Consider the following 26,686-nt stretch of genomic DNA (forward strand, 5'->3'; position numbering starts at 1 on the left):
TTGAAATTTTGATATATGTTGTGATATATGCTATATGCTCTGATGATTATGCTCTGAATGCAAAATTGCTATACACTCTGTTGATTAAGGGATAGTGTATATGCTTAGGGGGAGCAATTTTGTTAATGGCAAGTTTTTGTTGTAAAACACTTAGATGTCAAAATTTTATTTTCGTAAGTGTTGCCATCAATGCCAAAGGGGGAGATTGTTGGCATTTTTGATGTTTATGTTGTGATTGTCATTGATGGACACACACTTGTATTGAGATCCCCTTTATATGTATGAGCTCATGCTCAACCGGTATTTGTTCCAACCGGTATGTTGTATTCTAGTCTTTTGACTAGTAGTGATTTTGCAGAATGTGTTTCCCGGTTTGAAGCGGCATGTCGACCCCAAGCGGTTCGTAGATCACAAGTGGTACAAGGGTGCAAAGCGGCACAACACATTCTTACCAGTCTTCATTTTTGTCAAACCGACAACCGGTATTTTGTATGAACCGGTAATACTCTGTGATGAGTTACCAACCGGCATTTTGTGATGAGTTTCCAATCCACCGATTGTTTGACGGTGCCGACACATTAACGGTGATTCCTGTGTCGTGTTACTAAGTATGTCTAGGTTCATTGAACCTAGGAAATTGTAAAGAAATCCTATTGGACCGACATGAAATCAGATTCCTTTAAAAGGGACATCATGTCTAGGGTTTTAGGTGGTTGCGAAAAGGATTAATGTTGAGCTAGGGTTTAAGGTGGATGTTGAGTTGTTGGAAGAGCGATCTTATCTGAGAAGATCGAGTTGTAACTGAGAGAGAGATAGAGAAGATTGAAGTAATGTTGGAATGCATTAGCTGTGAGCAATACTGGATCTAACCAAGCCATTTGTGCTATTAGATAGATCAAACACTTGTTGATTACTCACATCTTTAACAAGTCAGTAGCTCCTAACTGGGTAGGCCTCAAAGCCTTTGTAAAATCCTCTAACAAGGTGGTTCACACATGTGAATCTAAAATCCTCTAACAAGGTAGTCTTTAATCGGACTTATCTCCTAACAGAGATTGAGATTCCTAACAGGATCTGTTCTGGTAAAGAACACTGTAAGACCTTAACCGGTCTGACCTTAACCGGTCTGGTTTCTATTCTGCACATAGTGACTTGTGAGTTCCATCTCATCGTGGTTTTTTTCCTAGTTGGGTTTCCACGTCAAATATCTTGTGTTATGGTTGTATTGCTTTTGTGGGTGAATGTTTTATTTGCATTTTGGTTTGTATGTGTGGTAACCGGTTTGACTGTCAGACTGCTTTACCGGTTTATCTTTAGACTGTGTAAGTGTTTTAGTGCAAAGATTTTTGGCATACTAATTCACCCCCCCCTCTTAGTATTCATCAGAACTTACATGCACTAGTGTGAGTTTTGTGGGGGAACATTCCAAAGGTTCCATCCAATGCTTACCATAATAAAAAGATGGAAAATACTGTATCATAGCCATTTCTCATAGCAGCTAGGTAGCTTTAATAAGTTACTCTTTGCTCACAAAAATCCATTGTCATGTGTCATCCTCTCTTATGTGGTTGTATTAGATATATGTTATAAAATAGTGTTTCCTACTTAACCCAATCACCATAAAAATATTTCTCATTCATATGTATGGTATTAGATTTTGGCCTTGAAAAAGAATAAGAAAGATGGGATCATGCACTATCATGATCTCTTGTCCTCTCATTTCATTACCACCAAAGATCTTGGGCAATGGATACAAACTTTCAATTATCATCATGAATGATAGAAAAAAGTTGCCTTCTTCATCATTATGATTAATGGGAGTGTTGTGAATATCAAGTTCCCACTCCTTTGTGCATTTGAGTAAAAGGATCTAGGTCTCCTTTTCAACAGGTCGTATCTTTCACTTTTTTTCCATGCTTATAGTACTTTCCATGATGACACAAATGTTGAAAGTATATAATGAAAAGTAAATCCACACTATTATCATCTTTTTCATTCTTTTAATTGTACTTGTAGGGATGATTTGAGTGCTCATCTACATCAAGCTTCAAATACCTCAAGGTAACTATCTCCGTTTTTTCTTCAAGTGTGATGAAGTTGCAACTTGGTGAATGCATCTGTTGTCCTATGGTGTTTATGTTGGCCTCTCTTAGGTTTGCCACGTGCAAACTAGAATTCTTCCTCATATGATTACAAATCAACCCATCAATGAATCCATTGATCTTGGAACAAGGGAGTTCGAATGTTTTCTGGTCAGCCTCCATGTAGTTGGTGTATATCATCATGGAGTTTTCTTGATAATCTTGCGATTCCTCCTCATGGGGGTCAATTTTAGACAAATCATTCCTCACAATAGTATCACATAGTCATTTGTACATTGCAAATCACTATTACATGGTTCAAGTACTTCAAATTTTTTTGTGAATGTTTCTTGGGCATTATTTGCAATTAGGGATACATCTTCAATACATAGTCTCGGCTTTCTTTCTTCCTTGGATTTGGCAACTTCTTGTGGTTCTAATTTTGACTTCTCTTCTGCTGTCTTTAAGGATTCTCTTGGAGCTTGCTCCTTGATTCTACTGTCTTAAATGAATCTCTTGGAGAGTGCTCCTTGATTTCCTCACCCCTTTTTTCTTATTTATTCAAATAGATCTCTTTTGTTAGTATAATGGATCTCGAGTACCTCCAAGTACTCATCATGGGGAACACTATCTGTGAAATCTTTTGACAATCTTTGGTATTTGTCAATAATTTCTTGGGGGCCTCAAGTTTGTACAATAATTCTTGAACAAGATTCATGTCCTCTTCTTTTCGTCGACCTTCAAATCTCTTTGATTAGAAGCATCTGTCATTCTATCTTTACCCGGCAGGTGGCAAGATCAAAGCTTTGATACGATTTGTAATGCCCCTTTTTGGAACATTTCTAATTTTTGCCCTAAAACAATAATTCCAACTTAGAATGATAATTGCATTTTATTATAAATATAATTTTATCTAAAGTGATGAAATTTTAGTATAATATATAACTTAGTTATTCTATGAATAATTCTGAAAATAGAACTTTGGTTGTCTTTTATAATTCTCCTTCAAACTGTGATGATTTCCTCTTGTATATCTGCTTTGGAATTGCTTTCAGATCTGCCTGAATCAGGGGTTTTTGTCTCTAACTCATTAATGGCAAGATTAAGGGTTTCTGTCATTAACTTACTAAGAGAATTTAAGAGGTTTCGTCCTTAGAACTCTTAATTTATGTTGGAAGTCAAGATTGGGTTTTCGTCCAAAAGTTGATAATGAGAAATAAGGGTTTTTGTCCTTAGATCTCTTGATTTCTACTTTAGGATTTTCATCCGCTTCGGCTGTGATTGTTTATTTGCAAGTCACTTTCTATTTTCCAAATTGATTTCTAGATTGATTCATTCCTTTTCTCTACCTAAGGAGATGATTTGCTGTTAATATTGATGTCTTGAAGGAGTCACCACCCTTCACAAGAAATGAGTCACCCCTTTTGGCTGTTGATAAATTATTAGTAAATCTTAATTAATTATTCCTTAATTCTTGTTCTCTCCACAATGTGATGATCTCCCTATTATATCATGTTTGAGGGAGCTACAATTTTTCATCACAACCCTTCATTCGCTGCCCTTTGTCCTTTTTAGTTAAATATAATTTAATCGTTTAACATATCTTTTGCTTGTGCTCCCCTTATGACTAGCGCTGCCTTTTTCATTATTTGATTAACTGCATAGGCACTACCATATATCTCAATCACCCAGGAAATAAATTTAATTGATTATGATCCGACCCTTGTGGTGGGAGCATGACACCCTTGGAAGGTGAAGGTCCTTGTCTCCATAACCCTATCCACTCAAGAAACCCACTGCATTCCATCTATACTTTGATCCTGAGAGGGGTCAACATCAACAGTGCTAAACCTTTTAAACACAACCCCCAAGACCTTAAATAAACCTGGAAACAGTCTCCCCTCTTCTCTCAACAAAAGAGACAAGCAAAAGACCCTGCAAGTTATTTTAATTTTTTGTAAATTTGTGAAATTAAAATCATAAATGAACATATATATTGCTGTATACAGCCACATCCATATTAGGGGGTCTTGAAAGGTAGCTGTATCCATGTCAGATACTGTATCTATATCCATATTCATGCAACTTTGCTGTAATCAGCTAAAATCCTTCATAAACAATGATTGCTTTGAGTATTTTGGAAAAGATTCTAAATTTTGTGGCTGCTGTAATTTTTATTTTCTGTGAACCACCTGTACCTAAGAATAGCAGTGACGGTACCCTCCATAGGACCCCACCCTTAGCTGGGAGATTCATTCTTTTCTTGCCCTCTTTGAAGTGACAAGACTTGCAAAGATAAGTAATTACTAATCAAAACCATCAACAGAATGTCCATTCTGAGGATGGAAGCTGCAGCACTGCAAATTTGTTTGTTCTTACTGATTGTTCTTTGTATGCTTGAAACTTGCATTACAGTGAATATCTGTCCTCCTGTTCTCTTAGACTAGTATGGTCCCATGATCCTTGATGAAATCATTTGACATTAGGCTGAACATTCAGTTTTATTGTGGTATACATGTAAATGGAAAAGGAAAATGGATTTATAATGGAAATTTCAATCCTCAAACAAATATGTTTGTTACCTGGGAAATCTGAAAACATTTAAAACTCTAGTTTGCATGAGGCTTTTATTATATTTGACAAGTTTGTCACTTTTTGTGTATTTTCCTCGTCACCCTTCTGGAACTGGCTGCAATTTAAAAAAAAATAAAAATGTGCTATGTGTGTTTTGATCTTGAGGTATTTTGTTTCTTTGTATGCTTTGCGTACTATCCTCTGTTCTTCATTGCATATGATCAAAGTTATTTTTTTCTTAACTTTGATTCCTTCTTTGCTGCAGATCTCCAGGCCACTGTGCTTGTGGGTGGGGATAGCATGGAGACTTTGAAGAATTAGCTAAGAGTCCAGATATTATTATTGCAACTCCTGACCGTCTTTTGCATCATCTTGCTGAGGTAGAAGACATATCTTTGCGAACTGTGGAGTATGCAGTTTTTGATGAGGCAGATCATTTGTTTGAGATGGGTTTTGCAGAGCAGATATGAAAAATACTCACTCAGTTGAGTGAGACCCACAAAACTTTCCTTTTTAGTGCAACAGTGCCTCGTTTGCTTGCTGATTTTGCAAAGGCAGCCCTTCGAGATCCTCAACTTGTACGAGTAGATGTGGAGAATAAAATTAGCCCTGATCTCAAACTTACATTCTATACTTTGTGACATGAAGATACACATACTGCATTGCTGCATCTGGCAAGAAAACAGATTGGTACTGATCGGCAAACATTGATTTTTGTTGCAACAAAGCACCATGTTGAATTCCTAAATGAATTATTTAGGGAAGAAGGAATAGTACTGTCTGTTGTGTATGGTGATGTGGATCAAGCTGCCCGCAAAATTCATCTTGCAAAGTTCAGGGCAAGGAAAACAATGTTATTACTTGTAACCGATGTTACTGCAAGAGGGAATGATATTCCAATTCTGGATAATGTGGTCAATTATGATTTTCCTCCGAAACCTAAACTTTTTGTTCACAGAGTAGGTTGTGCTGCTCGTGCTGGCCGAACTGGCACAGCTTATTCATTTGTAACATCAGAAGACATGCCATATCTTTTGGACTTGCATCTTTTCCTGTCAAAACCTGTTCGACCAGTGCTGATGGAGGACGAGGTTGCAAGTGATAGAGAAAAATATTTGTCTAGAATCAATGAAGTGGTTGAGAAAGGAGAATCCATTTATGGACATTTTCCACAATCTGTGTTGGATCTAGTCTCTGAAAAGATACAGGAGCTATTTGATGAGTCCAATGAGCTTAGAGATTTGTAGAAGGCATGTGTAAATGCATTTCCCTTATATTCCAAGACACAGTCATCTGCATCAACAGAGTCTGTTAAAAGATCAAAGGATTTACCTCTGGAGGGCGACATCCAATTTTTAAAAATGAGATTGGTAGTAGTGAGATTGCTGCTCTAGCGTTTTCAGAGTGGCTGAAAAAATTCAGGCAAGATAATCATACATATTGGAAGCAATTTCTCTGTGGTTTGTCTAGTATGAAGTCAAGTTTTCCATGTGGGATTGAATTTGTTATCTATGTAGTGTTCTTCAGATTGAATGGACAAAAAAAAAATTTCAGACTAGAGAGCTTGTCTTGTTTATAGAGCACACTGGCGTTTCCTTAAAATACAAAATCAATCTACACAAAAAGCAATTTCATAGTTGCACCTTTTTCTCTTACTTGTTATTAAGAGAGTGCTGGTTGCATGTTGAGTGCAAGAGTTTTATGTTTTGGTGCTTGTGATTTTTGCATATTATTATAATTTATCATTGTCTCACTTTTTAATTATTATAATTCTTAGATTGCAACAAAATATTGTAACTCTGTGGTTCTGTTTGAAGTAAAATGGAATATATTCTAAACTATTATTGGATTGACTGGAGGCCTAATCAGACAGTTCTGGAGACTGAAGGGGAAGCAGCAAAAGCAAAGCTTGTGCAGGTGTTTTTCTTACCCTTCCAACTGATATCATGATTGTGTTTTTGTTAGGTTATACTTTGGCAGTGACTTTTTACAAAAACCTTGTGGTGGGGAAGTTTCATATGTAGAATTGGGCTTCTCACAGAAACTTGGGAAATATATATGCAGTTGCTTTTTACCAGAAAGAAATAGAACCTTATATCTTTTCACATGAATTTCATAATGATCATATGAAGATGGCAAGCTCAATATGTGTAGGTGTTTTTAAACTTTAAAGAATAATAGCCTGCTGATTTTTTAAGATTACGTACGACCTTGCTGATATTCTTATGGATGCCTTTCATACTGTTTTTTAAAATAATGCCCTGAAAAAAGCCTTTTACATCACAGTTTTGTGTCAACAAAATCCATAAGAGGTTCAATGCACTATGCATGGCTTCTAATCATAAAATTACAATAGTCTGCGGCATAGTATAATACTATAAACGGTACAAAGTCTATAAGTCCAGTCAGTAACGAGATACACAAGTTGTCTAGCCAGAATTATGTGTGATCAAAATAATATACACTGTATTTTATGTCATTCTCATCTAGAGAAATTGAGGAAACCAAAAGCCATGCCGTAATGAGAAATAAATAAAGAGATCAATAAGGTGAAACTAATCTATGTATAAAAGTTAATTGATAAGTGGTTGTGGAAACCATGGTTTAAAAAATTGGCAAGTAGTTGCCAGAATTTTCTGCTGGTGAGTAATCACAGCAACAACTCGCTGACGAGTTTTTGCCAAAAATCATAGTGTTTTTTTTTTAAATTTGCAATAAAATGCGTAAAAATAGTCATCTCAAACTTGGGGAAACCAAAAAATTCGTCCAACATTTGGTATAAAAGGCATGCAAGATTTTTTAATTTTCACTTTGATTGTTTGGTGGATGGAACCCTCCTTCATGCAAACTCACCTCCATGTGATTTCAGATGATTGTATAGTGCTGCAGGAATATTTTTGCAGGCTGTTCTGGTTCGGGCACACTTTGACAGCAACCAGGCCTGTTTTGCCCATTTTTGTGGGTTGTTGATTGTTCCTCTTCCAGGCTTTTAACTTGTTCCACATGTTTTTAAATTACATTATTAATCCAAAACAATCTTCAAAAACATAATTTTTCAAAAAATGTTGTAAAATTTCTTTAGGGACTTGTTGACATGTTTTTTATGACAGCGTTGAACACAGAATAAAGTTACCAACGGTCACCTTACCCTCTCTTGATCAAAATTAGTCCGTATGCTAAGATTGCACAAAAAGTTCAAACGGCTAATTCCAAGGTTCCTCCAGTGTGTGGACGTGACTTAGTTGATTGATGGTTTGCTGTTAACCCAAGGGGCCTTATGCATGTTCAATTGAAGAGGATACCAAACACATGCAAGTTCAAGGATTTCTATATGAATGATTTGCAATGAAAGCCCTAATTTTGGATTTTTTGATTTGCGAATATGCTGAAAGTAAATGAGAATAGGGTAGAGAGAACTATGCTAAAGCTAATCTAATCCTAAGAACAAGAGACAAGATCACTCATGCAAAATCAAACCACGCTTCGCTTCTCCAGCAGAGCACAACTATGCGAAGGTGGTGCAATCTTCAAAGGGTGTGTAGAAGTTTTTTCAGATCACCAATGTAGACCATCAGAATTGAAGAATCTTCACTGATAATCAAAGTTAAGAGTACACACATAACATGGGGCTCAGGCTAACTTTGCACGGTATGCAACAATTAGCTGCACACCAAAAGTATGAGCTTGGACTTTGCAACAAATAATCCTATCAAATCTAGCTCTTCTAACAACATGAAAGCAAATCTAATCTATGAAGAGAGAGCAAGACCATGCAGATTGCTAAAATAGAACAAGAATACACCATCAAAATCAAACAATGTATTAAATTGGCTATTTCAACAATCCTGATGCAACAATCTTAGACAATAATCTCTCCTCCTTACAAATGAGGGGGGTCGCCCCTTTATATAGGCTTCAAGCCCTGGCTATATGCAAAACCCTAATTAGGGTTTCACCCTAGAAGATTCCCCACTCAAGATGCAACAAGGTGGGAATCAGCTATTAATGCCCACTAAGCCCATATACAATTAATTCCATCCCATCACAATTAATTACATTCCTACCAAAAATGGCACCCATAAAGCATTAATTAAGCATTACATTCAAAAAGTGCCCACTATGCAATGAATGTACCCTCATGCAAAAACTGCCCATGATGCCATAAATGCACCATCATCTCCTGAACGTGACGGCTGCATGCAAAAGGAATCTGCCATAATGCCATGTGTTCAATAGATCCTCACCATGCAAGTGGACCCCGCCGTCGTATATTTGCTCCTGCACATCTAGAATTGTTGGAGAGAGAAAATTTGATTCAGGAAGAATTTTCTTGAAGTCTCTTCAACTTTCCTTGCTTGGAGAAAGTTTTCCATCAATTTTCACCATCTCTTATTTTTTAGGAATTTTCCACAAATTAGGGTTTCAAGCCCAGGAGGAAGAGAATTCTCCTACGAATCCAAATCTGTAAAAATTTTGAAATTTGGATATGATTTGATGCCCGAGAATGGATTTTTCAAAATTTTTTTCCGGGAGAAATTCTGCTTTTCATTCCTCCTTGACCCTTGGATTTTCATGCCTTAGACAATTTTTTAAGTTTTCAAGCTTGAGCATGGAATTCACTCTTCATGGCGGAATTCATCACTTCCTTGATTCTCCTTGACTTAGTCATTTCAACATTCTTTCTTTGGCCAGAGTGCAATTCTCAATTGCGAAGGAATTCATTAGTTTTCCACGGGACCCCATCTTTAGCGCCCTTCATCTTTGCTAGGCGCAATCTTGCATTTGTCATGGAATTTCAACATTTTCTCCATTTCCAAGGCATCTTGAGTTTAGCGCCTTCCTCCAATCTAGGGTGCTATTTCACCTTTGGCATGGATTTCACTCCTTTTTCCATCTGTCCATGCACATCTCTTTTTGACGCCCTTCCTTGTCTCATGGCGGAATTTCTTCATGGGGAGGAATTCATGATTTAGAGGACTTTCCTTCATTATCCCTCTTTAGCGCCCTCCTTGAGTGTTAGGTGGATTTTTGATGGTGAGGAGGAATTTGGTAATTTTGAGGATTTTCCTTGCTTCCCTTGGTTTTGCGCCCAACCCTCATCTAAGGCGCCATTTTGCATTGAACATGGAACTCCATCCACTTCATGAATTCCATGGACCTTCCATTTTGGCGCCCTATCACTTTCCAAGGCGCAATTTTGACTAAGGGAAGGAATTCATTGATTTGCTATGAATTCCAAGACTCATTGAATTTAGTGCCCTTCATCACCCTAGGGCGGCATTTTGCATGTGCCATGGAATATTGTGGTTTTTTTAATCCTCCATGGCTCCTCCAGTTTGGCGCCCTCTTGAGTGTTTGGGCGGCATTCTTGCTTGAGGAAGGAATTTGATGTTTTCTACCAATTCACGACATATATATATATATATATATATAACATTTAAGTATAAGTGGCATCTTCAATATGTCTTTTTCCTTTCTTATACTTTAAGTTATATTTCATATATATTGGCAGGATGTTTGAGAGTGGTTTTAGGTCCCTAGGAATCATAATGCAAATTTTGGATTTTGGAAGATCTTTCAAATTTTCAGACTTGGTGAAATTTCAGGCCATTTTCGGATCAAGATGACATTAGTGGATTGATGTGAATTTCTAGACTTGGATGATTTTGCATGTTTTTCCTCTTCTGGAATAGGAGTTCCAAACTTAACCATTTTTTTTTGATCCAACTTGTTTGCCTTCTGACTCTTCTGGATTTAGAAATGATCTTCAGAAGCGTTTAGTCTTCAACGTCTTTAGGGATGTTCAGTTTTCAGTGTTTTCCTGTGAAGAACCTGCCAAAAATAGATTTTCCCAAATAGTAAGTTTTTCAAAATGTCAAGGTTTGGGCAAAATAGGTCTGAAAAACACTTACTAAAAATAGAAACTTACTAAAAATAGAAATTACTAAAAATAGTAAGTTTGATTTTTGGCAAAATTAGACCAATCTGGGAGGCAGTGAAACTTACTAAAAATAGTAAGTGCTCAGAATTCTCTCAAATTTTACTGGGAGGTTCCTTGAAGGGTCCCGATTCCAATTCTAAGTTCAGTTTTTCCACAACCCTAAAAGAAACCCCTAAAATCTAGGACTGAAGGCAGAAACCCTAAAATTAACATAACGAGTCCTAGACTTCATCAAATTCACCCAAAAGAAAAGCAGACTTGACCAATATGACCCCCAAACATTCGCAAACTTAGAGAGAGACTGACGAGACTACTACGAAAAGACCCAAAAATGCAAGCCAAAAGACCAGGAGGGCCTAAAAAGTAGGGGTTCCCCATTTGCAATAGGGCGATGTGTGAAAAGGTCACAACAAGACTACTATTTAGTATTTGCATGTGTATTTGTCAGTTTGGTTATGCCTCTGTCTAAAAGTTCATTGTGGTGATCATGCCTTTTCTGTCCAATTCCAAATCTGTTGAAGAACTTTTGAGTCATTGTATACAAAGAAACATTTGGATTAATACCAATAAGCATGCTAAGGCTTTGGATCTATATTGAAGAATTAAACTTTCAAAAAGCATTGGCACTGCTCATTTTAAGTAAGCGGCCTCTCCCCAACGATCATAGAGAAATCACTCATGTTTGTCATTAGAAATTAGGGGATATTATAAAAGGGATTTCTTGATTCATGAATTTTGTCATGAAGACTAAATTTGAACTTTTGGGTTATTACAAAAGAAAACTTTTTTGGATTTATGAATTTTGTTATGAAAACTAAATCTGGGTTCCAAATAGCTTGTACAAAGATTTTGCTACATGAATATTTGAAATTAGCAAAATCAAATTGCTGCAACCCTCATTGAAACTACCCCGTTCAGCCTTGTCACTAGTATTGTTTTATCCTATCCCAAGTAGTTCAAGTGACAATTATTAAAATTTTAAAAAATAGTTGTCATGATTCATGGGCTACACCACTATGGTATCACTCTTAATTTTTGTCTTCTATTATCTTTATTTCCATTTTCCTGAAAAGAATATGGCATCCATGATAAGTAAGAAAGGTGGAAAGCCTAAGGATCTTTGTTGGAAACATGTGATAGAAGGTCCAAAAAAGGGAATGGTTATTTGCATCCATTGTACTAACTACTAAGGATATGAGAAGAGGTATAAACCATTTGTAATATCATCTTGCACAGGCCCTTTGCTGAGATGCTAAATTTTGGAGCTTTAGAATGAGGCAAGAGTTCTCGTTATAGAATATAAGTACAAAAAAGAAAAGAAAAATAGTAGACTAGAGGCAATGGGAGCTTCACCCAAATTTTACAATTCTATATCGTTAGCAATTGGGGGAGATATGGGGGGCTCTTTTTCATTGGGCTACAAATGCATGAAATATGGAATTGCATCATGAGGTGAAGTTGGCATGTGCCAAATTTAATTACTACAATAGTATTCCTTTTAATGTTGCTTCAAGTCCTTTTGGAAGGATTTGGTTATGGCATTGACCATGCTAGGTATGGGGTTCAAGGCTCCAAGCAGTTATGAATTGAGTAGCCCATTAGAGGATGAGATACAAAACACATAAGCTTGTAGAGCGAAAAAACGAAAATTGGAAAAGCAAAGGTTGCAATATTATATATGATGGGTGAGTAGACTTTTGGAGTATGAAACTCATTAACTTTTCGGTGGCTTCAGGATAACAATTGGTCTTTTTGAAGTTAGTTGACGTCTCCAGTGAAGTAAAAAATATTGAGATCTTGTGTAGTTTGTTGAATGAGGTGGGACTGGATAATGTTATCCAGATAGTTATGGTCTACACATTTGCATATGTGGCAGCTAGTAGACTATTGGAGGTGAGGTGCCTTACACTATTCTGGAGCCCTTGTGCTGCCCATTGCCTTGGCCTTCTTTTTGATGACATAGTGAAATCAAGTTGGGTAGGTAATGTAGTGGAAGATGCAAGGAATATTACCCAATACTTCTACAGTCATGCCTTTCTTGAAATATAGTGGTTTCAGATCAGGCAACAATTTGGTTACTCTTGGGTGTCCTTAGTAAGATGCACAATGAGCTTCCCTTAGTACTAAAATTCTTAAACCAATCTCATTCTGAACATACATTCTACACTTGTTTTTTTAATATTCCACTAGATTCAAAATGGTATCCATCATTTTTAAAATCTTGTGGGTTTTCTACAATAGCTTTTTTTATCTGCTCATAGAATTCATCTTTCATAGGGTTTCTCAAAACCTGTATTTGAAATGATGAATGGGCAGTAGCTATTGCAGCAGTAGGCTGTCTTTGACTAAGACCATTTGCTACCTGATTTTCTTTGCCTTTAATATAGTTGATGTCAGTGTCATAGTTAGATAGGAATACTAGCCATCGCCTTTTGGCATGCGTTTAGATTTGGTTAAGATATCTTGAGTCCTAAATTATCAGATTTGAGTTCAAATGGCTTAGTACATAATGTCTCCACAATTGTAAGGTGTGAATTATTGCCGTGAGCTCAAATTTATGTGCAGCATAATTTAACTCATAAGGATGAATTTTTTTAAACTCACAAGCTATAATTTGACCTTCTTGCATAAGCACATCTCCTATATCTTCTTCACTCGATGCATCTGTGATGACTACAAAATGTCCTTTAGTGTTAGGAACTGTGAGAAAATACATTATATTTTTGACTTCAAATTAGAAAAATCAAGAAATTGCACAAATGGTTTCAAGAGAATGAAAAATTCAATATATAGATTTTTTAATAACATCAAAACTTTTACATTATAAAATAAAGAATAGAATTCATTTAAACATATATCATGTTTGCTTTTGTAAACACATATTACAATTTCTTAATTTTCTAATTTGACTAATATAGTTTATTTTATGTGTTAAGGAGTAGTTTGCTACAATGTGTTACTCTCAAGGTATGCAGAGAATGGATATGATGAAATGAAAATAGAGTAGTGTGCATATTACCAAGGAGTCAAAACGTAGGATGCTTCAATTTTTTAGACATTTTCTTTGTGTCTTTGTATTGCTGTTTGTAGTTTATACAAATACATTTTCAAAAATCATTAGTTCAGTGTCTAAAGGTGTACTATGTGGCTGCCTGAATATTTTATGGAATTCTGTTTCATAAGTATTATTGAATCTTTCAGATACCAGTTAGTCAAGCAGTTGATATAATGAGGAGAAAGAGAGCTATACATTACAAGTAATAAGTTCTGTCCAGCAACGAAAAACAACTTAGATTGCTGACAATGATGCCAATGTAAGTATATAATATTTAATGTAAGCTCCTTTAATTTCCTTGGATAGTGACTAACATTTAAAAATTATCTGGATTTCATTGTCCCTGAAATTAGAAGAATTACACATTACTTTTTGAGTATGTATCTGTAGTGTCCCCACTTTGAAATAGAATTTAATAATAAATGATAATAATAAAATTAAAACATTAAAAATTAAATTAAAATATAAAATAATATAATTAAATATGATTAATTAAAAATTAATTAAGTTAATGAAAAGTCAAAAGACATGAAAGGAAAAGTTGTGACTCCCTCAACAATGAGATATAAAAGGGAGAAGAGAACCTCATTTGAGAGGGGGGATAATTTGGAAATGAGAAGTTTAGATCTGATTTAAATAATAAGTGCAGATCTGATTATGAAAGGCTGTGTCCCTTTCAAAGGGTAGAAATAATGAAGAGTTGCACTCTTTCAAAGGGTGCTAATGGTGAAAGGGTATGTCTCTTGCCAAAGGGCATACATGATGAAGAGGTGTGACCTCTCCCTCAAATTGAGAGATATAAAGGGGAGGAAATTGCTGAGGAAAAATCACGTCTGGACTTCAGTCTGAATATATGCTGCTCTAATCACTAGCCATTGGTTGACATCCACTGCATACGATTTCCTTAGGCTGGGAATACACGTCTGGGATCAGTTTACAAGAATTCTGCTGCGATCCTGCAAAGGTACTCATAATTTACGCAGAAATCTATATTTAATGCAAGTCATCCATAATACAACAAAATACAACATCAGTAATTTAATTCATGATTACTAGAATAAAGGGGTTTGGGGATGTCAAATATATTAGTGTTTTAATAAAATCGCAATAATTCAATAATTAATTTCTTATCTGTAACACATGTATGGATCCAGAACTATTTATTCTTTATCATACAAATTCTTATCCATAACTAGCAAATGAACAAGTTAGAACAATTAAACAAGACATAAACAAATTGTTAATCCTTAATATGAATGTAGTCGGAAGGTTGTATAATGAATAGGGAAAGGCCTGTGTAAAACCATCGGGCGTCTATCCCAAGATGGGTAGAGATCAGCGACCCATGTAAGACCTTGAGGGTGTCGTCCCAAAATTAGGCCTGAGCTTGGATCCAAAAACCCTGAGGGAGTCGTCACGCTAAGGTATCAAAGCATCCTATTCGAGATCATAATCCTTTCCAAACTTACGTTGGTAGTAAGGTTTTTAAGTTGAACTCCATCGTGATGTTAATTTCTATTTCTATTTCCATTTGCTTTGAGAATGTTGGAATTATGATGTCTTAAATGGTTAAATTTACTTGGGGACATTACAGTATCTGTTTTTCACATGCAATGTCTAACTTACTACATGCACTTTTGAGTTAATACCTGAAGATCCTGTTACCAATTAATTCCAATGACAACATCAGATATAATTTTGTTTGCTTTTGCAACTGATAAGTAGCAATTAATAAAAAGTGATCAAATGTACTGTAGTAAAAAGTAGAATTTTCCTAACAATATAGAAATGAAATGTTAGAGTTTAGAGATGATTGAAAATCTTATGGAGAGGGTTTTGTCCATCTAATTGAAACCAGTTGAAGAGGTTAAGTGCTTTTCAACAAATTTGAGGACATTCTGCATGTGTTTGCAAGGTGCTAGTTTCAGTTGAGAATGGACTTCTAGAACTATGGGTCTGTAAGCTTCTGATCGGCATTAATATGGTAGATTTGGTTTGTTTGGTAAATTTCCTAATGTTTTCTAGAGTCATCTTGTAGTTAGCATTCTCTCAAAACCTAAGTGATAGTCTAACCAGAACATTCATTAAGAGCTGTTAAGAATCTCAAGATCATCCTAGATTTGAACAGTGTTCATTTATCTTACTGCTAGCCTGTAATGTTAAACAATACAAACAGTTTTGAATTGAAAGCACAACTCTATAAATCTTCAAAAAGCCCACTTTGGAAGCTCACAACATGGTTTAACAACTTCTCCCAGAAATTGAGAACTGACTAATAAACTGTGAAAGTGGACAGTATATGATCATCTGGCCATATACCAATACAGGAATATGCACAATTGCCAGCAGATACACATTATTCATGAAGTTATGGGCGAAGGCTCCAGTGAAGGATTATCCAAGCATGTAGCCAAATATACAAATACACAATGAAACCCAATGGAACAGTAAACAACATAATAGATCTTTATTGATTCCCAACATGGAACACATTACAGTCTGCTGCAATGGACTAATAATATGAGCCCTTAGCCTTCAAAGCAATATAGGCATAGATATGTGTGAATTACAGAGTTTTCAAACAAATGTACAATACAATCTCTTTTTTTGCTATCGAACTCTCTAATGAATATGATGGCCAGAATTGAAGCTAACTGACTTACTACTGCCTTTCAAACAAACTTCAGTGGTATCATATGGTAAGCCTTAGCCATCAGAGTGATTTGTGCTGGCCACAATGCAAATCTCAATGCCAAATGTAATGTATAAATGGCCACAAGCAGAAGGGAACCTTTTAGAATGAATTCAGTGAGAAACATGCAACTGATCTTGATATAGTTTATACCACAAACCTCCTTGGGACCAATGTAACTAGTGTTGTTGCAAAGCTTATACAGTCATCCTATGATCAAAACAGTGGTTCTAGGTTGAACTCTATTGTGCCTGCTAATGAGTTTGGAACTTTTTGTAATGCATGTGGCAATAAGATTTCATGAAACATGATCTGAACATGTAAGGTTCTCATATAAGCTTGTTTTCTAAACTGCAACTGTGGATCTTTAAAGATGGAGGAATGTGGTGTAGTTAGATTGCCACACTTAACTGGGATCTACTAGAAAACCTGCAAAAGAAACAAATTTTATAAACCAATGTTTTTGGGTGATGCAAGATTGCTCTTTACTGTTGGCAACAATGCAGAAAATTGAAATGGGTGGGGGGTTGAATCAATTTGCACAAAAGATCTACTTAAACAAACTCAAATTCAGATCTGATAATAAACAGTGAAAGCATAAAACAACACCACGTCAATAACACACATAACACCAAGATTTTTGACGTGGAAGACCGGTTAAGGGAAAAACCACAGTGGGAACCTACCCACAATGAGATAATACCCTATTAGGAGTAAGTGAAATATTACAATGGGGAATGCACATGCATTTAGGCACATTGCCTAGAGCTCACTGCTTAAATCACAAAACAAGAAGGGCTACAACCCTTGGGAAGGCTCATTGCCTTACAAAAACATTCGGATTACATCCGGAGAATCATGAACTGATGAAATAGCATCTTCTCATGCTTGGTTACAGTTTTGGTTAAGCACATAACACAAACTTTGCTCTTTCGCACTTATTCACACTTCTCCTCTGCTACTGAAAGATCAAATCAATGTTTGCACACGGAGATACATCTCTCAAATGAATGTTACATCTATTTATACAAATCATCAACCTACATTTCAAGGTCGGCTAAACCCTCAACACAAATTACTAAACAATAACCTCACATGCTACAACAATACATGTAGACCAAAACAATGCCAGCTAAGACATATTTTGGACCTAAACCAACATCGCATGCAAGAAATGCCTCCAAGAATTACACCTCGAACATCTGCAACATGCTACAATCATCATGGATGTCGCATAACATGAAGAACACCACCAGATCAAAAAAATGGTCAATAACTTGCACAACAATCAATGCAGACCAACAACAGGGATAGAACACGATCTAGAAATATCCACAAGCAACCTGAATCACCACAACAACAACCTCAACATCACCACTTGCTAGAATCTTCATCATCATTATACCGAACCTCAAGAACACCAACTAAACTGACTGATAAACTGAAAGATTCACTTGCGTACCTCCAAATCATGAACCATTTGAATTGAGGACACACCTGAACATCCCAAACACTGCCAAATCCGCAAACCATGATATTGCAACTCTAGAGCAAAATCTAAAATACCGAATAACACGAACAACTGAAAACTAACCACAATACCGGATGTTATAACACGATCAAATCACCATGTGGACCTATGAAACTTCCGTTGAATCAACTAGAGATACTTATCTTGAAACCCATTAAACCGCAACAACTCATTTGTAACACACTAGCCAACCAACTCACTTAATCTGACTGCAACACTGGAGCACACGGAGAAATATGTTGACATCAATGACAAAACATTGTTCCAGCAAACTACTCAACAATATCCAACAATCTCCCCCTTTGGCATTGATGGCAACATATGAATGTGAAAAACAATCAATGCAAAGAAAGAAAGAAATCAACAATCAACAATCTCCCCTTGATATTATGCGCACATCTCAACATAGCTCTCTCCCCCATAGGGTTTTTCACATGACTCTCTCCCCCTTTGACATCAATGCAAAAGGCACATATGCAAAATATTAATTTCTCACCCATACCAGATAATCTCTCCTTAGAGAAAACTTACAAATCTGAACATCCGAACCACCACACTGACTACTCCCCTTGAGTAGCAGCCTCACTCATCAATCCGGATCACAAGATATCTCTATGAAGTCCATTGGATTGATGCAACTCCATTCATCTTAGTTCTCATCAGGAGGGACAAGGACCCCTAACTTCTCTCTGAGATACTCAAATGTATCTTTAGGCAAAGGCTTCGTGAAGATATTTGCAATTTGTTCCTTTGTAGATACATACTCCAATCTGACTTCCTTCTCATTCACCTTCTATCTCAAGAAATGAAACTTGATTGATATATGTTTAGTCTTTGAATGCAACATCAGATTCTTAGAAATGTTAATAGAACTTGAATTGTCACAATATATAGCAGTAGGCTCATAAAAAATAACTCTGATATCCTTCAACATCTGCTTCATCCAAATTACTTGAGTACAATTGCTAGTAGCAACAATGTATTCAGCTTCCGCAATAGACAAAGAAATAGCATTTTGCTTTTTGCTCATCCATGAAACCAATCTCTTACCCAAGAAAAATGCACCACCACTAGTACTCTTTCTGTCATCAACATCATCTGCCCAATCAGCATCACTGAAAGCACTCAAAGTGAAATCATCATCTCTAGGTTACCACAAACCAAAATCAATTGTCCCTTTCAAATATCTGAGAATTCTCTTCACAACAACAACATGAGATTTCTTAGGATCAGATTGAAATCTAGCAACAAGACATGCAACATTCATTATATCCGGCCTAGTCTGAGTCAAGTACAACAAGCCACCAATCATAGGCTTGTATCTAGTTTGATTTGCTTTCGGAGAATCATCATCCTTAGTCAACTTACATCTGGTTATCATAGGAGTACCAATTGGCTTAGCATCATCCAAACCAAACTTCTTCAACAATTCCTTCATATACTTAGACTGTGATATGAAAATACTTTTATTCAACTGAGTAATTTGCAATCTCAAAAAGAATTTCATCTCACCAATCATAGACATCTCAAACTCAATCTGCATATCATCAGCAAAACTTCTTGCACAAACCATCATTTCCACGAAAAATAATGTCATCAACAAAAACTTCAACAATCAAGATGTTATCATTATCAATCTTGAAGTACAAATTACTATCAGTAGTACTTTAATTGAATTCAAGGTTCATCAAATACCTATCCAATTTGACATACCAAGCTTTGGGGGTTTGCTTCAATCCATACAATGCTTTCTTCAATCTGCAAACCATATCCTTTTCATCTGTCAGCTGAAAACCATTCGGTTGCTCAATGTAGACTTCCTCTTCCAACTCACCATTAAGAAAAGATGACTTGACATCCATTTGATAAACTTTGAAATCTTTGTAAGCAACATAAACAAGAAATAATCTAACAACTTTAATTCTAGTTCCTAGAACAAAAGTCTCCTAAAAATCAATACCTTCCATTTGAGAATAACCCTTACAAACAAGTCTTGCTTTATTCCTAATAACCTCACCTTGTTCATTCAATTGATTCCGAAACACCCACTTAGTTCCAATTACATTCTTATCCTTAGGTCTAGTAACAAGAGTCCATGTATTATTCTTTTCAATCTGATTTAATTCTTCTTCCATTGCTTTAACCCAATTTCATCTTTACAAGCTTCATCAACATCTTTAGGTTTAATCTTAGAAATCAAGCAATACTCTCCAACAATTCTTTTCCTAGTCATCACACCTCTATTCTTATCACCTATGATCTGATTCTCTGAATGATTTAACCTTACATACTTGGGAGTCTTAGAATTTTCCGGATTTTCAAACTCTTGACCTCTTTCTTCTGCACTAGCACTTGCACCATCACCTTCATTCTCAGGCTTTTCCGTAGCAATCTGCACTTATATATATATATATAGGAAGAGTAGTAGAATCTGGAATGAATATGTATATTTACATAAATGAACATAACATATATAATAATATGTATAATAACAAATAAACATAATAGGATCTGTATGAATATATGTACATATAAGTGATAAATAGATAGATTTAAAAGGATTCACAATAAAACTGATTCAATAATTACAATATATTAAGGTATCTATACACAACTGCAACAATTAACTATAATAATCTAGATCATAAGAATAAAATGTCAATCAATAAATTCTTGTAATAGAAACTCCTTGAAACTAACCTAATCTTCAATTTGTTCCGTATTTTTCCACATCCCCAAGGGAGATGGGGGCTGCTAGGGAGGGGCAGAGTAAATCCATCCGATAGGATGCCCCAAGGGTGAAAGACTCCTCCTGAAATCTGGGCTGCATGCTCCAAGCGTGAATGGACCGAGCTCAGTAATCTGGGCTAACTTGAGAGTTAGTTTCAAGTGCCCTAGACAACCAAACCCTCTTTTGGGAAAAGGGACGAAACAATTGGAAATTAGGGGATGATTTCAAGAAGTTGTATCACAAGGTCCTGTTAACTATGCTTAATTAAGGTAGTAATATAGTTGTTGCTTTGATAATTGACAGAGTGTAAATAGGGGACATTACAATCTTTTTTTTTAACTTTAGCAGCTAAAGCTTTCTCTTCAATAATGCAGCTAGTAGAATCAACAGTCGCCGGATCATCTTCCTTGATAGCAATGAACACCCATTCATCTCTTGAATTTCCCTTCTTAGACTCATCATCTGTCACACCTTCATCAGCAACAAAATAACACTTCTTTTGATATTTAGACTTACAAGGCTTAAATGGCTTCTTAGAAACTCTCTCCGGACACCTTGAGGCAAAATGTCCTATCTTATTGCATGAAAAACATTTAAGAGGCAACTTCCCTTCATACTTTCCGACATATTTAGGCAATCTTGTGGCAATCAAGGCTTCAAGCTCTCTCGTCTCCTCATATTTGGATACCCTCATAGAACTTTCCCTTGGATCATATTTCTGCTTCCCGGATATAGTAGCATTGAATGCAGATTCAGATTTAGAAAGGGCTTCACCAAATTTGCTCAACTCAAAAGCAGGATGTCTCTAGTCACATCTGTCACAGTCTGCATCTCCTCAATAGCAGCAACCTTGTGCTTGTAAGCATGAGGCAAGGATCTCAACACTTTAGCTATAATCTTAGATTCTTCCAACACTCCACCAACACATCTGATGTTCAATACCAGCTCATTCACTTTCTGCATAAAGAAGGTAATGTTCTCATCTTCGCCCATCTTCAGCATCTCACACTTTCCCTTCAAGCTCTGCAACTTAGCAACTTTCACATGGCTGTCACCTTCATACAAAGTTTTTAGCTTCTTTCAGATCTCATGAGTAGTTTGCAAATCCATCACATTAGTCATCTTAGAATCAGACAAGGAATTCAGCTTCCTTTATCTCATCCGGAGTTGTAGGACCATGCTGAGGAGCATTATACACATTCTTAGTAATCTTCCAATAGTCTTCACCGATGCATCTCAAATGACTTTCCATCTAGTTCTTGAAGAGAGTGTAATTTGTTCCATCAAACCTCAGACTATCCTTCTTAAAAGAAAAGGTTGTCATCCCAGATCTCCTGAAGCAGTCAAGCTTCTTCCGAAGGATCTAGCTATGATACCAATTGTTGGCAACAATGCAACAAACTGAGAGGGGGGGGGGGGGGTGAATCAGTTTGCACAAAAACTCTACTTAAACAAATTCAAATTCAGATCTAATAATAAACAGTGAAAGCATAAAACAACACCACATCAATAACACACATAACACCAAGATTTTTGATGTGGAAAACTTGGTTAAGGGAAAAAACACGGTGGGAACCTACCCACAATGAGATAATACCGTGTTAGGAGTAAGTGAAATATTACAATGGGGAATGCACATGCACTCAGGCACATTGCGTAGAGCTCATTGCTCAAATCACAAAACAAGAAGGGCTACAATCCTTGGGAAGGCTCACTACCTTACAAAAACATTCGGATTACATCTGAAGAATCATGAACTGATGAAATAGCATCTTATCATGCCTGGTTACAGTTTCGGTTAAGCACATAACACAAACTCTTCTCTTTCGCACTTCTTCACACTTCTTCGCACTGCTCCTCTGCTACTAAAAGATCAAATCAATGTTCGCACATGCAGATAAATCTCTCAAACGAATATTACATCTATTTATACAAATCATCTGAATGATAATCAAGCAGATTAAGCATCGAACACAACAGATCATAGAAATTACACTGCAATTCACATCTTCTAGCAGATCGAATATTCAAGTGCTTGGGGGAGACAATCGTGCATTGCCTATGGTTGGGAGGGCAAATCATTGCCCGTGGTTAAACGAGCACTTAACTAAGAGGAACTAATTGTACACAACTTTTGTATCGTTTGGTTAGTGATTGGAGATGTAAGATGGAATGTAACGAGCTGAGATTACGTTGGAAAAGCCAGCTAAAAAATGATGGGGCTCCATATACCAAGGATGACATGGTATTTGCCAGCAAATTGCATTCAACAATGCAGGGCTACGAGACCAACAAGGAGGATTGGGAGCTGGAGGTGCAAAGGGTAGAAAATCACTGTAAGGATATTATCTTCCGAATCAACAATACACCTATGCCCTTTGCTCTAGAGATAATGGCCATTTGCTTAAAGTTTCAAGAATATGTTTGGGCAACGCGAGTTGTAGGCAGAGATATTTGGAAAAAGTACTTAAATGATGAAAATGAATTTTTATTGTAAAAGGGAAATATCTACTTTGGGATACTAAAAAGATAAAAGTGTAGTCCCAAAGTTAGTTATTTCCCCCAACTACCCAAAGAACTTTTTTTGTTTTTGAGCTCCGTGCAGTGCACTTTTTTGGGACAACTTTATTGCTGGTAGTTGGTAAGTTAGTTGGAGGGTAAGGTTCATATTTAATAGGTATGGGGGAACATGCTGTAAGGATGAATCTATGCCATTTGTTAAGTTAAATCTTGGCCGTTCATCCTGATTTTGAAAAATCTATATAAAGGGGGTCTATTCTCTCTTATTTTTGTAAGAAGTTAATGAATTGTTGTTGAAACTCTGCTAAAATTTATATAGAATTTATGGAAGACCAATCTGTGTCAATTTTCTTGTGAGTGCATGGTTCCCCTTCTTCCCAAATTTTAAATTCTCTTATGCATTTTACTTACGAATGGTTTGCCAAAATCAATATTTGATAGAATTTTCTGTTCATACCATTAGGAGTTAGCTGATTGTTAATTTCTTTGTATGGTTAGTTTGAACTTTTGAAGAACTTAGTTCAATTTGTACCTTCTCTGTCAAGTTGTGTTTTAAACTGGCGAAACAGGGTCTGGTTGTTTGAGAATTCTGTCTATTTATTCAGGGTGCTATTGTAGTTAAAGTAGTTTAGCTTCTTCACCCTTTACCTTTTTTTGTTTATTTTATAAATCTGTAACTGATACATCGAAACAACATCATGTTTATTGGAAATCTGATGAGTTTGAGACTTGTAACGCCTTAAGAGCGACCTATAGAACCTTTCTAAAGCATATATTAACCGTAGGTGTAAGTCCCCTTTGTTTAACCAGCAAACACATCATTGTTGAGTTATCCCATAGTCATGACTTGACAATATAAACTTTGAGGTTGCTTTCTTGTGATCATCCTTAGTAAAACTAGAAACTTCCTTACGCAAGAGAAAATGGAATTATTGCGGTATTCTATTCTGTATTGACACATACTTTCCCTGCATCAACATGATGCAAGTGTTTGATCTCGCATTTGAATTATCTGTAATGTCCCCATTTTAGCAGACTTGGATTTTGTGAGATTAGCCTATTATCATGACCCTCGTAGGCTAATGTGTTGGATAGAGGGTCTTTTGACGATTGGTATCATCTCCAGTGTTCAGAGTGCTTCAGTTTGGTCTTCGTTTGGCATCATTCGGACATCATTTGCTCTACTTCCTATTTTTAGTAAGTCTTGGGATGTTAGAGATGGACCCCTGCTATTTTTAGTAAAGGGGGTATGGTCATATGCAGCTTCATCATGTCAGCTCCCAGTTTAGACGGCGTTCAAAAATGTTGAATATTAATGGAGATATTAATGTTTATTTAGTTTAAATAAACATTAATGTTTTGAGCTTATATTATTAAGTTATAATATAATTTTATATTATAACTTAAGTAAGGGTCCAAGTATCATTAAAGGGGACCATTTAATTAATTAATTGTGGCTCTTTTACCAAGGTGAAATATTAAATGACAGTGAAAATATTATATCATTAAATGTCATTTAATATCATTAATTGATTTAATGCCTTATTGGAGAAAATCAAACCTTCATGGGAAATATATATAAGGCTTTTGAAAAGAAGAGAAGGGGGATTGATTATGTGATTGGAGTTTTTGATTGAAGTTTCTTTGGAGCATTGAAGTGTAGAACACCAAGGGTTTCTGCAGGATTCAAGGCTTGTCGGCATTGGAGAGCGTGGCTTCTTCATTGTAACAGCATATAGAGGGTGTGCAATATCATCTGATTATGCTTGTGAGAGTTGGCTTCATTCAGAAGTCAATATTGAGCTGATTGGAGGGTTTATTTCAGAGTTTGTTTGCAGATTGAAAGAGACTACAATGCGCTACAGTGCCATGAACAGTGCGCATGAACAGTGCGCTACAGTGCCGTGAATAGTGCGCTACAGTAGTTTGAGTTCTATAGAAGGAGATTTAGAAAGGTTGAACAGCCATATATATTTGACAAGGGATTTGCATATGAGGAGAATCAAATCAATATATCAAGGCAGCCATTGAAATTCCAGGTTTTCTATCTATGGTCATTGTATTAGAAAATCATTACTTCATTGCATCATTTTCTATTATGATTATATCATGAAATACTTGGAGGTTGCATATGTTTAATGGAGATATAATTTGCATATTCCACATTCATGGTAACATTCAACATTGATCACCCACTTAGCTTTCATGCCAATTGTTTTCTTAAATGCGTAATGGCTGTAGGTATACATTGGGATGCATGACAAGTGTTTGTCTTAATGTCAACTAGCTGTACTAGTTAATTTCAGTCATTACATATGTGTGGAAAGGTCTAAAACAGCTAGTATATCATTTCTATAACAACTTTGCATTGTTAGAAGCTTTCCATAACTTTATTTGCAGCCTACAAACCCAAAGAAGACAAATAAAGAATTCACTACAGTGGCTTCAAACATTGTATGCCAAGTGTTTGACAATATTCCTTGGGGTTCAAATAAGCAAAACAGGGTTAGATTAGCCAAGGGATATTACATTATCATAGTCCTCTTTCATTTCCTTCGCATACTATTTCATTCGTAACTTTGTAATGCAAGATGTTTTCTTTTGCAAGAATATTGCAAGTGAATGATTGCATGGAATCAAGGATTTTACAATGTGGATGAAAGGGCTTGACAACTTCAGTGATGCAATTACAATATGAAGGATATGATTGTGCTAAGGAGATGATGGAGAGTGGGGGAGGGGATATCTCAACAATGTGAAAGAAGGAAACATCAAAATCAAGGTGCTCAAGACAAAGGAAGAATGTCAAATAGAAAGGAAGGACATTGCAACATGGAGGGTTTCCTCAAGAAGACAACATGAAGGACAATATGGAGGAAGAACTCAACAGTGCATGATAGGACGCATATTTTAAAAGGCAAGATAAAGACCACATATTCATGATTTAGACTAGCTCAAGACATGAAGAAGACTACATAATGATTGCAGACAAATGAAGGAAAGATAAGGGTAGCGAACACAATAAAGATTCCAAAACATGAAGATGAAATGTGATCGAGGAGGACATTGTGATAAACTCTTGCATCAACTGCTTCACTCATGTATCCACAATCATGCCTTTCTTTTGTTTCAATTCTGTTGAGCGTGAAGAGGAAGATGCGAGTCCTTAATATTACTCCTTGCAAATATGAATTGAAGGTCAACTGTTCGAACTTATGCAAATTCTGTTGAGCGTTGAAGATGACTCTCCACTAATCTATCTTGGATTCACCTATTCAAGAGTTTGCATTCTCTGTCATGCCTTCCTTCTAGCACCAATTCTGTTGATGTGTTTTTTATTGACATGTGAACACAGTATACCCAAAAGTATCTTATCCTCTCTTGAACAAAGCTTCTCAAATGCTGAAGATTGGCTTAAGGATCACTTGAGACAACTCCAAGGTTCATAAATGTCAGGTCTTGACTTGTGGATAAGCTCTGTTGGTTGATGTGATTGTTGGTATCACAAAGGGACTTACGTGAATTGTCAAATGCTTGAATCGTTGGAACTTGATCATCTGA

At 36.2% G+C, this 26,686-nt stretch overlaps 1 long non-coding RNA gene and 1 pseudogene across 1 annotated transcript in view; both read left to right on the plus strand.

Moving 5' to 3' along the window:
• Nucleotides 1-6,234, plus strand: part of LOC131063404 (putative DEAD-box ATP-dependent RNA helicase 29) — a 72,273-nt pseudogene extending 66,039 nt beyond the window's left edge.
• A 286-nt stretch (nt 6,235-6,520) lies between these two features.
• LOC131063431 (uncharacterized) overlaps nt 6,521-26,686 on the plus strand; it is a 39,278-nt gene continuing 19,112 nt past the window's right edge. The window contains exons 1-2 of the long non-coding RNA XR_009111062.2: nt 6,521-6,572; nt 13,798-13,910. This is a non-coding gene — a long non-coding RNA (uncharacterized LOC131063431). The remainder of the gene's footprint in view (nt 6,573-13,797; nt 13,911-26,686) is intronic.

This window comes from Cryptomeria japonica, chromosome 10, assembly GCF_030272615.1.
Source record: "Cryptomeria japonica chromosome 10, Sugi_1.0, whole genome shotgun sequence".
Classification (NCBI taxonomy): domain Eukaryota; kingdom Viridiplantae; phylum Streptophyta; class Pinopsida; order Cupressales; family Cupressaceae; genus Cryptomeria; species Cryptomeria japonica.